Genomic DNA, 12500 nt, shown 5'->3' with positions numbered 1-12500 from the left:
TTTTTGCGCCGCCCCGGCTGACGCGGTTTTTTGCCGCCCCGGCTGACGCAGTTCGGACTTGGCACTTTTCGGCTGTGCCTGGCTGGCGGCCCACTCACTCGATCGCCATGTCTGTTTGCCACAGTTTTCCCGGTGGTGCCGCACCCGGGCTCGCCCCGGCAGACGCGTTTTTTTTTTTTCTTTCGCCCCGGCTGACGCAGTTTTCGCGCCGCCCCGGCTGACGCGGTTTCGTGCCGCCCCGGCAGACGCGGTTTTTTGCGCCGCCCCGGCTGACGCGGTTTTTGCCGCCCCGGCTGACGCAGTTCGGACTTAGCACTTTTTGGCTGAGCCTGGCTGGTGGCCCACTCACTCGATCGCCATGTCTGTTAGCCACAGTTTTCCCGGTGGTGCCGCACCCGGGCTCGCCCCGGCTGACGCAGTTTTCGCGCCGCCCCGGCTGACGCGGTTTCGTGCCGCCCCGGCAGACGCGGTTTTCGCGCCGCCCCGGCTGACGCGGTTTTTGCCGCCCCGGCTGACGCAGTTCGGACTTAGCACTTTTCGGCTGTGCCTGGCTGGCGGCCCACTCACTCGATCGCCATGTCTGTTTGCCACAGTTTTCCCGGTGGTGCCGCACCCGGGCTCGCCCCGGCTGACGCAGTTTTCGCGCCGCCCCGGCTGACGCGGTTTCGTGCCGCCCCGGCAGACGCGGTTTTCGCGCCGCCCCGGCTGACGCGGTTTCGTGCCGCCCCGGCAGACGCGGTTTTTTGCCGCCCCAGCTGACGCAGTTCGGACTTAGCACTTTTTGGCTGAGCCTTGCTGGCGGCCCACTCACTCGATCGCCATGTCTGTTTGCCACAGTTTTCCCGGTGGTGCCGCACCCGGGCTCGCCCCGGCAGACGCGTTTTTTTTTTTCTTTCGCCCCGGCTGACGCAGTTTTCGCGCCGCCCCGGCAGACGCGGTTTTCGCGCCGCCCCGGCAGACGCGGTTTTTTGCGCCGCCCCGGCTGACGCGGTTTTTTGCCGCCCCGGCTGACGCAGTTCGGACTTGGCACTTTTTGGCTGAGCCTGGCTGGCGGCCCACTCACTCGATCGCCATGTCTGTTTGCCACAGTTTTCCCGGTGGTGCCGCACCCGGGCTCGCCCCGGCTGACGCAGTTTTCGCGCCGCCCCGGCTGACGCGGTTTCGTGCCGCCCCGGCAGACGCGGTTTTTTGCGCCGCCCCGGCTGACGCGGTTTTTTGCCGCCCCGGCTGACACGGTTCGGACTTTGCACTTTTCGGCTGTGCCTGGCTGGCGGCCCACTCACTCGATCGCCATGTCTGTTTGCCACAGTTTTCCCGGTGGTGCCGCACCCGGGCTCGCCCCGGCAGACGCGTTTTTTTTTTTTTTTTCTTTCGCCCCGGCTGACGCAGTTTTCGCGCCGCCCCGGCTGACGCGGTTTCGTGCCGCCCCGGCAGACGCGGTTTTTTGCGCCGCCCCGGCTGACGTGGTTTTTGCCGCCCCGGCTGACGCAGTTCGGACTTTGCACTTTTTGGCTGAGCCTGGCTGGCGGCCCACTCACTCGATCGCCATGTCTGTTTGCCACAGTTTTCCCGGTGGTGCCGCACCCGGGCTCGCCCCGGCAGACGCGTTTTTTTTTTTTCCTTCGCCCCGGCAGACGTGGTTCCCCCCCCCCCTCCGTCTTTCTTTTTGTTTTTTTTTTTCGCCGCGGCTGAAGTGGATTTTTCGGTGCCTCGACGCCCCGGTAGTCGCGGTTTTTCCGTTTCCGCACGGCCCCGGCTGACGCTGCTCGGTCACAGTCGCCTTTTGTGGTGATTGCAGACTTCTTGAGCGCGGGTGTTTTTTTTTTTTTGTTGTTGTTGTTGTTTTATTACGCATTCGCTCCAGCAGACGCTGTTTAGACTTTTTGTTTCCTCTTTTATCCTGCGACGAGGTGACGAGGTTTATTCGGTGCCCCGCCGCCCCGGCTGAAGTGATTTTTCCTGTCCCGTGCCGCCCCGGCTGACGCGGTTGGGACTTCGCGTTTGTTCGGCCGCCACGGGTTTTGGCGCACTCGCTCGGTTGCTTGTTGTTGCCACTTGTTGCGAACCCAGGTTTCTTGAGCGAGCGCGGGCGTTTTTTCTTCCTTTCTTTCTTTGTTCTATGTGTTAGCGAATCGGCCTTTAATATCACACGAGGACTCACAACCAACAATTTTCAGTTTGAAGTGTAAAAAATCTGCAGGTGTTGACGTAACTGACTTGCCCCGTACCCTTGAGTACATCCATGAAGTTCTCGTAGTACTACTAAATCGCATTATTCCAAGTGGAGAAATTCCCATAAACTTGCAAACCTCTACACGAAAATCGGTGCGCGTGATAAAGTTGAAAATTATCGTCCGATATCAAATGTGCCTTCTATAACACAAATTCTATGAAAAAAAAAAAAAAAAACACTTGTTCGCCGTTTTCTGCGCCGTGACTGGCAGCACTCCGGCGAAGCGAAACGGGGTCGATTCGAGCACGATATCGGCGTCTTTCGACGTGCTCGCCGGCGACCGTCGCACGAGTACGTCGCACGAGCGCGTCTGCCGGGGCGCCGTTTGCGAAGCCGACGCAAAAGTGGGAACCGCCGCTCGGATGATCGCCGCTTTCGGCAGAGTGAGTGTTGGCACTCCGGGGAAGCGAAACAGCGTGAATGCGCCCACGAAATCGGCGTATTTTGAAGTGCCCGCCGGCGACCGTCGCACGAGTACGGTAAACCGCGTCAGCCGGGGCGTAGTTCGGGACGCCGACGAAAAAGTGGGAAGCGCAACTCGGATCTTCGCCGTTTTTGCAGGAGTGAGTGGCGGCCCTCCTGCGAGACCAAGAAGCATCGATTCGTGCACGAATTCGGCGCCTTTCGACGTGATCGCCGGCGACCGTCGCTCGAGTAGGGCAAACCGCGTCTGCCGGGGCGGGCTTCGGGACGCCGATGCGAAAGTGGGAAACGCTGCTCGGATGTTCGCCGTTTTTGGCCGAGTGAGTGCTGGCACACGGGCGAAGCCAAACGGGGCCGATTACGGCACGATATCGGCGTCTTTCGACGTGCCCGCCGGCGACCGTCGCACGAGTACGGTAAACCGCGTCAGCCCGGGCGGAGTTCGGGACGCCGATGCGAAAGTGGAGAACGCCGCTCGGATCTTCGCCGTTTTTGGAGGAGTGAGTGGCGGCACTCCGGAGAAGCCAAGGAGCGCCAATTAGCGCACGATATCGGCGTCTTTCGACGCGCTCGCCGGCGACCGTCGCACGAGTAGGGCAAACCGCGTCTGCCGGGGCGGGGTTTACGACGCCGACGCAAAAGTGGGAACCGCCGCTCGGATGTTGGCCGTTTTTGGCAGAGTGAGTGCTGGCACTCCGGCGACGCGAAAGAGCGCGAATGCGCCCACGAAAGTGGCGTATTTGGACGTGCGTGACGGCGACCGCTGCAGGAGTACGAAAAACCACGTCAGCCGGGGCGAGCGACACACGGCGGTCTGGGTGCTTATCGCTGCTATTATAGGGGCACCCCGGCAGACGCAGAAAAAAAAAAAAAAATTTTCGACCTTCTTTTTTGCTGGTCGAGCTCGGGTAACCCAGGTCGCAATGGGAGCCGCGCACGAAAGCGGCGTCGCGAGACGCGTTCGCGGTCGCTAGTCGCACGAGCTCGGCAACCGCGTCAGCCGGCGCGGAGTTCGGGATGCCGACGGCTAAGTGGGTACCGCTGCTCGGATGTTCGCCGTTTTTGGCCGAGTGAGTGCTGGCACTCCGGTGAAGCCAAGGAGCGCCAATTCGTGCACGATATCGGCGTCTTTCGACGTGCCCGCCGGCCACCGCCGCACGAGTACGGCAAACCGCGTCTGCCGGGGCGGGGTTCGCGACGCGTACGCAATAGTGGGAACCGTCGCTCGGATGTTCGTCGTCTTTGGCCGAGCGAGTGCTGGCACTCCGGCGAAGCGAAACGGGGCCGATTCGGGCACGATATCGGCGTATTTCGACGTGCTCGCCGGCGACCGTCGCACGAGTACGGCAAAGCGCGTCTGCCGGGGCGAGGTTTGCGACGCCGACGAAAAAGTGGGAAGCGCCGCTCGGATCTTCGCCGTTTTTGCAGGAGTGAGTGGCGGCCCTCCTGCGAGACCAAGAAGCATCGACTCGCGCACGATATCGGTGTCTTTCGACGTGCCCGCCGGCCACCGCCGCACGAGTACGGCAAACCGCGTATGCCGGGGCGGGGTTGGCGACGCCGACGCAAAAGTGGGAACCGCCACTAGGATGTTCGCCGTTTTTGGCAGAGTGAGTGCTGGCACTCCGGCGAAGCGAAAGAGCGCGAATGCGCCCACGAAAGTGGCGTGTTTGGACGTGCTTGACGACGACCACCGCAGGAAAACGAAAAACCACGTCAGCCGGGGCGAGCGACCCATGGCGGTCTGGGTGCTTATCGCTGCTATTATAGGGGCACCCCGGCAGACGCAAAAAAAAAAAAAAAATTTTTTTCGACATTCTTTTTTGCTCGTCGACCTCGGGTGACCCAGGTCGCAGTGGGAGCCGCGCACGAAAGCGGCGTCGCGAGACGGCTTCGCGGTCGCTAGTCGCACGAGCTCGGCAACCGCGTCTGCCGGGGCGGAGTTCGGGACGCCGACGGCTAAGTGGGAACCGCCGCTCGGATGTTCGCCGTTTGTGGCCGAGTGAGTGCTGGCACTCCGGCGAAGCCAAACGGGGCCGATTCCGGCACGATATCGGCGTCTTTCTACGTGCTCGCCGGCGACCGTCGCACGAGTACGGCAAAGTGCGTCTGCCGGGGCGGGGTTTGCGACGCGTACGCAATAGTGAGAACCGTCGCTCGGATGTTCGTCGTCTTTCGCCGAGCCAGTGCTGGCAATCCGGCGAAGCCGAACGGAGCCGATTCGGGCACGATATCGGCGTCTTTCCACGTGCTCGCCGGCGACCGTCGCACGAGTACGGTAAACCGCGTCAGCCGGGGCGGAGTTCGGGACGCCGATGCGAAAGTGGGAAGCGCCGCTCGGATCTTCGCCGTTTTTGGAGGAGTCAGTGGCGGCACTCCGGTGAAGCCAAGGTGCGCCAATTCGCGCACGATATCGGCGTCTTTCGACGTGCCCGCCGGCCACCGTCGCACGAGTACGGCAAACCTCGTCTGCCGGGGCGGGGTTTGCGACGCCGACGCAAAAGTGGGAACCGCCGCTCGGATGTTCGCCGTTTTTGGCAGAGTGAGTGCTGGCACTCCGGCGAAGCGAAAGAGCGCGAATGCGCCCACGAAAGTGGCGTGTTTGGACGTGCTTGACGACGACCACCGCAGGAAAACGAAAAACCACGTCAGCCGGGGCGAGCGACCCATGGCGGTCTGGGTGCTTATCGCTGCTATTATAGGGGCACCCCGGCAGACGCAAAAAAAAAAAAAATTTTTTTTCGACATTCTTTTTTGCTCGTCGACCTCGGGTGACCCAGGTCGCAGTGGGAGCCGCGCACGAAAGCGGCGTCGCGAGACGGCTTCGCGGTCGCTAGTCGCACGAGCTCGGCAACCGCGTCTGCCGGGGCGGAGTTCGGGACGCCGACGGCTAAGTGGGAACCGCCGCTCGGATGTTCGCCGTTTGTGGCCGAGTGAGTGCTGGCACTCCGGCGAAGCCAAACGGGGCCGATTCCGGCACGATATCGGCGTCTTTCTACGTGCTCGCCGGCGACCGTCGCACGAGTACGGCAAAGTGCGTCTGCCGGGGCGGGGTTTGCGACGCGTACGCAATAGTGAGAACCGTCGCTCGGATGTTCGTCGTCTTTCGCCGAGCCAGTGCTGGCACTCCGGCGAAGCCGAACGGAGCCGATTCGGGCACGATATCGGCGTCTTTCCACGTGCTCGCCGGCGACCGTCGCACGAGTACGGTAAACCGCGTCAGCCGGGGCGGAGTTCGGGACGCCGATGCGAAAGTGGGAAGCGCCGCTCGGATCTTCGCCGTTTTTGGAGGAGTCAGTGGCGGCACTCCGGTGAAGCCAAGGTGCGCCAATTCGCGCACGATATCGGCGTCTTTCGACGTGCCCGCCGGCCACCGTCGCACGAGTACGGCAAACCTCGTCTGCCGGGGCGGGGTTTGCGACGCCGACGCAAAAGTGGGAACCGCCGCTCGGATGTTCGCCGTTTTTGGCAGAGTGAGTGCTGGCACTCCGGCGAAGCGAAAGAGCGTGAATGCGCCCACGAAAGTAGCGTATTTGGACGTGCTTGACGGCGACCGCCGCAGGAGTACGAAAAACCACGTCAGCCGGGGCGAGCGACCCACGGCGGTCTGGGTGCTTATCGCTGCTATTATAGGGGCACCCCGGCAGACGCAGAAAGAAAAAAAAAATGGGGACATGGCGTGCGTCACCGTGCGGCTTCGCAGCGTTGCCGAAGTCGCCGAGCCCTTCGACTGAGCCGAACGGCGGACAGGGAACGTTGGTCGGCCCTTCTAACCTGTCGGTGCCACGCCGAGACGTCGTTAAGGAAAACCGCGTCGTGGGCCTCTACGACGCCGTCGAGTCGTTGTACGTTTGGTGTCCAGCGTGTCGGCGGCGAGTAGCGGACACGTCGTTCACGACTTCGGTCTTTCGCAGTCGACGCGAACTTGCGGAGAGTCGTGGTGCCTCACGTTTTCGGCAGAAACCGCGGCGGAATTTTCCCGTGCGTGCGCGCACGACCTCGGTGCTGTGCCGTCAGCGTAGTGTTGCACAAACTCGTGGCCTACCCAAGGTGCGGTACGTTTGCGGCCGTATCCTCGGTGGGAATTTCGTGAGTAGGGTCGCAAATTCTACGACCTCGGCGGGTTTGAGAGCGACGTAGACTTGTGGCACGCTCAACATGCCACACGTTTCGGGGCACACCCGCGGTGAAATTTTCTCGAGTACGCTCGTATTAGGGCCCAAGGAGGTCTGGGTACTTATCGCTGCTATTATGTGGGGGTTCTCGTGAGCGGCGTACGCGAAAGCGACCGGGTGTCTGATATGCGGCGGGCTTCGGCCTCGTCAAGCGTGTCCTCGGGTCTGCTCCAGGGGAATCCACGGCAGTCGTCTGCAGCCTCATCCGCTTGATGCGTTAGGGGCTGGTTGTCGGACGGTGCCGTTTTACCACGATATCGAGGTGTGTTCCGTGTCGTCCTCGGGCGATTCAGATGCGAAAGCGCCGAAGACGCGGGCGTGACCCGTCGTCTGGCGGCTTTGCAGTCTCGGCTCCGTTGCTAGTTCCGGCCGGTCCACCGACAGTGCAGCGGGCTTGGGCAACCCGCACGGCGCGACCGAGTCGATGCAACGAAAAAGAGCGAGCATGAACGTGCTTCTTGCCGCACGGCTCCCACTCGTCTTTCGGGAAGGTTGTGCCGTAGCGAGCTCGAACGCCGTCATCTCGGAGTGCAAAATAAGCGTGTTGGGGCGCCTGAAGGTGGCCTCCGCCGCACACAGACTGCGTCCGGCCCGCCGAGGGCGAGGACGGACGCGCAGTCGAACGATTACCTGGTTGATCCTGCCAGTAATCATATGCTTGTCTCAAAGATTAAGCCATGCATGTCTAAGTACATGCCGAAATAAGGCGAAACCGCGAATGGCTCATTAAATCAGTTATGGTTCCTTAGATCGTTTCTTCCTACTTGGATAACTGTGGCAATTCTAGAGCTAATACATGCAGTGAGCCTGGAGCCCTTTGGGTAACGGGTGCTTTTATTAGACCAAGATCGATCGGGTTTCGGCCCGTATTGTGTGGTGACTCTGGATAACTTTGTGCTGATCGCATGGCCACGAGCCGGCGACGTTTCTTTCAAGTGTCTGCCTTATCAACTTTCGATGGTAGGTTACTTGCTTACCATGGTTGTTACGGGTAACGGAGAATCAGGGTTCGATTCCGGAGAGGGAGCCTGAGAAACGGCTACCACATCCAAGGAAGGCAGCAGGCGCGCAAATTACCCACTCCCGGCACGGGGAGGTAGTGACGAAAAATAACAATACGGGACTCTTTTGAGGCCCCGTAATTGAAATGAGTACACTCTAAATCCTTTAACGAGGATCAATTGGAGGGCAAGTCTGGTGCCAGCAGCCGCGGTAATTCCAGCTCCAATAGCGTATACTAAAGCTGCTGCGGTTAAAAAGCTCGTAGTTGGATCTCAGTTCCAGACGAGTAGTGCATCTACCCGATGCGACGGCTCGGACTGAACATCATGCCGGTTCTTTCTTGGTGCACTTCATTGTGTGCCTCGAGATGGCCGGTGCTTTTACTTTGAAAAAATTAGAGTGCTCAACGCAGGCGAGTCGCCTGAATAAACTTGCATGGAATAATAGAACAAGACCTCGTTTCTGTTCTGTTGGTTTTTGGAATACGAGGTAATGATTAAGAGGGACGGACGGGGGCATTCGTATTGCGGCGCTAGAGGTGAAATTCTTGGACCGTCGCAAGACGAACTACTGCGAAAGCATTTGCCAAGAATGTTTTCATTGATCAAGAACGAAAGTCAGAGGTTCGAAGGCGATCAGATACCGCCCTAGTTCTGACCATAAACGATGCCAACCAGCGATCCGCCTGAGTTACTCAAATGACTCGGCGGGCAGCTTCCGGGAAACCAAAGTATTTGGGTTCCGGGGGAAGTATGGTTGCAAAGCTGAAACTTAAAGGAATTGACGGAAGGGCACCACCAGGAGTGGAGCCTGCGGCTTAATTTGACTCAACACGGGAAAACTTACCCGGCCCGGACACTGGGAGGATTGACAGATTGAGAGCTCTTTCTTGATTCGGTGGATGGTGGTGCATGGCCGTTCTTAGTTGGTGGAGCGATTTGTCTGGTTAATTCCGATAACGAACGAGACTCTAGCCTATTAAATAGGTGCGGGGTTCCCAGCACCTTACAACCTTCTTAGAGGGACAAGCGGCTCCTAGCCGCACGAAACAGAGCAATAACAGGTCTGTGATGCCCTTAGATGTCCGGGGCCGCACGCGCGCTACACTGAAGGAAGCAGCGTGTCTTTATCCCTGTCTGAAAAGACTGGGTAACCCGTGGAACTTCTTTCGTGATTGGGATAGGGGCTTGCAATTGTTCCCCTTGAACGAGGAATTCCCAGTAAGCGCGAGTCATAAGCTCGCGTTGATTACGTCCCTGCCCTTTGTACACACCGCCCGTCGCTACTACCGATTGAATGATTTAGTGAGGTCTTCGGACCGATGTCCGGCGCGGCCTTTCGGTTGCGCCGGTCTGTTGGAAAGATGACCAAACTTGATCATTTAGAGGAAGTAAAAGTCGTAACAAGGTTTCCGTAGGTGAACCTGCGGAAGGATCATTAACGGATTGTGAAGGGTGAGCGCCTCAGCTGCGTCTGCGCCCGACACTTTCTGCCGCTGACCCCGTTTGGACGCGGGGTCGGCTTTTCCCCACGGGGCTGCCTGAATGTGGAGCGGCACCCCGTGACAAATTGTTGCGCCCAGCGGACGCCAACACCGCGACCTTGGACGGTCGGCCAGGTGGCGGACGCGGGTACAAACGGCGCAACGCACTCATAGGTCGGCTTTCGACCCGCCACTGCACCGTGGCTCGAAGCGCTCGAAATGCGCGACCCGACCGCTGCGGGACCGCCTAGTACTGTAAACAGGAGCGGCGGAGCGCGAACGGCGAGTCGTGGTTACGTCGGTAGAAGGCGAGGCTGCGCGTTCCCGAAACGCCAGCCGAGTGCCCTCCCGACCGTTCGAGCGTGCAAGAACGAGACCCGACAATCGCGCGGCGACTGCCAAGTACGAGAGGAACGGCACAAGCGTCGGCGGTCGGTCAAGGAACTGGCGATGTGACGGGTCCGCTGTGCACCAGTGCATACCGTCCCGCCGTCCGCGGCAAGCGCCTCCGCGTCCTCGGGTGACGGAGGCTGCCGGTCGGTTCTTGCAGGCGAGGGATCTCGCTGGCACCGGTTCGCGTTGACGCGCGGCCGGTCATGGCACGGCGATGCGACGGCCGAGGTGCGCAGTACTCGATGGAGGAACCGCACGCTCCGATGACCGTCCCGCCCTCCGCGGCGTATGCGTACCGACCGTAATGGTTGCAGCAGCGCCGGCCGGCTTTTGAATTCGCCACACGAAACACGGTGCGAGATCGCGGTTAGGGGAGCGTCGACGTTGCCAGGCGTTTTGCTTGCTGCCGAGGGAAAGGCGGCACGGCCACGTCGCGCTCGTCGCGATTAGCGGGTCTGCGCGCTTTGGGAAGGTGCCGCAACGACTTGCCGAAAGAGGAAGCACGGAAGAACGAGGGACTTGGACGTCCCGACAATTGAACGCACTTGCGGCCAGGCCCTTGCTGGCTTCGTTCTTCCGCCTCGAGTAGGCTCGTACGCGGCTCCGGCGCCGAAAGTGGTCCTTGGCACCGACTTCGGTGGACGTGGGAAGTGCCGCGCAAGTACGGCGCGCCTGGCTCCACCTGTTGGCTAAAGTAGGCAGCCGGATCGGCATTTTGGTGTGCGGTGGCAAACCGTGGATGCGAAAAAAGCTTGTGCGATTTCGTGGAACAAAAAGCGGGGGTCCCCCTTTTTATGCGGAGGAGACCGACCCGCCCGCCGTGGTGAACCGCGACGCCACGGTAAAAACGGGAGAGGCTTGTCGATGGGACCGTGCATCCCGCGCTCCACGGAGGCCGGGAGGCGGCCGCCCGAGGAAATGTGTAGCCGTCGAGGCCCGCATCTGCGTGCACTCTTATCCAAATGGGTGTACCGCAGGCATTTTCTGGTTAGGCGGGCCAATGAGAGCGAGCACACAACGATACCTACGGGTCCGGCTTGGAGAACCGGCTTCGACGCCTCCCGAGTATTTATAGAGGGGTGGACCACGAAAGCACTCGCAAGTAGCGGAAGCGAAACGCCGTCCGAAACACACCGTTTGCTCGATTTGCGGCAGCCGAAAAAGGCGCGGCAGAGTTTTGGAGTCCAAGCGTGCGCTGAAAAGCGCCCTTCTTGGCCACTGTTTGGCCGAGTGCCAGAAACGTTTGGTTTTGACTGTACGGAATTGAACAAACACTTTTTCACGACTCTAAGCGGTGGATCACTCGGTTCTCGGGTCGATGAAGAACGCAGCCAGCTGCGAGACTTGGTGTGAATTGCAGGACACACTGAGCACTGATTCTTTGAACGCACATTGCGGCCTTGGGTCTTCCCTTGGCTTCGTCTGTCTGAGGGTCGGATCACATATCAAGAGAGCCTTCGGCGCACAAGGGAACGTGAGCCGTCGACTCGTTTTGACCGCGTCGGCAACACGGACAGCACGCTGAACACCTCACAGCGAGCGCCAACAGCGGCCACTCAAGGGCGAGACGGTGGCGACCGTCGTGCCAGAGCCCAACCGAAACGGGGGCGACCGACTGCATTGAGGATGTGGCACCTCGTTGAGACCGCCGCAGGACTTCGAGTCGGAAGGAAGCCTGCAGGGAAAGTGCGGTCGAGGTTGCGTACTCCTCTCTGCGACCGGGCGCGCAAGAGCTGCGAGAGCCACGGACGCGCAACTTTAACGCACGGTAAACACGAGGAGCGAAAGCCGGCCAGCAAAGCTTCTCCAGCCGTGCGCAAAGTGCGCGAGATCGCAGCCTTGCGTTGCGCTTGTTGCCCTCGAAGTAAGCAGGGTGTCCCGTAGACCGGGCGCTCGAACACGCTGCGGGGCCGTGCCTCCTCCAGGCTTTGCCGCGCGAACAGGGAACGTTCGCGCGCAAAGCGCAGGGAGGTGAGGAGGCTGCGCCCGACGTTTGCGGTTCGCTGCGTACGCGGTTGATGCGGAGAGCACGGCGCGACGACTTGCCGCGAAGCGGAAAAAGTCTCCCGCACGAGTTGGCGAAACGTTGGCGAAGCTTAAGGCGTTCTCGTCGTAGTCCGCCGTCGGTCTAAGTGCTTCGCAGTTCCCGTCCCGTTCAAAAAACTGGGCCACTCCAGTTGGGGCGGGGGCGACGCTACACGAGACGATGCCTCTCGCCAGGCTGCGTGGCTGCCCTTGCGGCGGCGGCGACTGGCCTCGGCGGTGTTTGGGCTTTCGACACGGTCGTTTATCACGCAACTGCTCGGACGACGCACGCGCGCAGCGGAATGCCGCTTGCCAGCCTTGTGAAGATGTGACCCTGTACAGGGTTGCGGGCGCACTTGGTAGGGCGTCGTACTCGGTTCGCGATGGGTTTACGAACGTGTCCCGTCACTTCCACGTCACACCGGTTGTGCGCCGCACGCGTGCAGCGGGGAAGCCGATTGCCAGCCTTGTGAAGAAGTGGCCCTGTACAGGGTTGCGGGCGCACTTGGTAGGGCGAGCGCACGCGGTCGTGCAGGAAGTTGATGGAAGCGAATGTATCCGCTGTCGACCTCAGATCAGGCGAGACAACCCGCTGAATTTAAGCATATCACTAAGCGGAGGAAAAGAAACCAACAGGGATTCCCCGAGTAGCTGCGAGCGAAACGGGACCGAGCCCAGCACCGAATCCCCCGTCCTTGCAGGCGGTCGGGAAATGTGGTGTATGGGAGGCGACGTTCTCGGGTGTTTGCGACGGTGCAAGTCCCCC

The 12500-nt window shown here is 60.6% G+C and overlaps 3 non-coding genes across 3 annotated transcripts in view; all 3 read left to right on the top strand.

Moving 5' to 3' along the window:
* Positions 1-7458: 7458 nt before the first annotated feature.
* Positions 7459-9273, top strand: LOC142793486 (small subunit ribosomal RNA). The gene has a single exon (XR_012891575.1). It is a non-coding gene; the product is annotated as a small subunit ribosomal RNA (ribosomal RNA).
* A 1719-nt stretch (positions 9274-10992) lies between these two features.
* Positions 10993-11145, top strand: LOC142793479 (5.8S ribosomal RNA). Its single transcript, XR_012891568.1, has one exon. It is a non-coding gene; the product is annotated as a 5.8S ribosomal RNA (ribosomal RNA).
* Positions 11146-12299: 1154 nt separating this feature from the next.
* Positions 12300-12500, top strand: part of LOC142793492 (large subunit ribosomal RNA) — a 3958-nt gene continuing 3757 nt past the window's right edge. The window contains exon 1 of the ribosomal RNA XR_012891581.1: positions 12300-12500. This exon is cut by the window's right edge and continues 3757 nt beyond it. This is a non-coding gene — a ribosomal RNA (large subunit ribosomal RNA).

The sequence above is a fragment of the Rhipicephalus microplus genome, unplaced genomic scaffold (assembly GCF_043290135.1).
Source record: "Rhipicephalus microplus isolate Deutch F79 unplaced genomic scaffold, USDA_Rmic scaffold_303, whole genome shotgun sequence".
In the NCBI taxonomy this organism is placed as follows: Eukaryota; Metazoa; Arthropoda; class Arachnida; order Ixodida; family Ixodidae; genus Rhipicephalus; species Rhipicephalus microplus.
The sequence above is the reverse complement of the archived record's forward strand: the minus strand, read 5'-3'. Positions and strand labels throughout refer to the sequence as shown.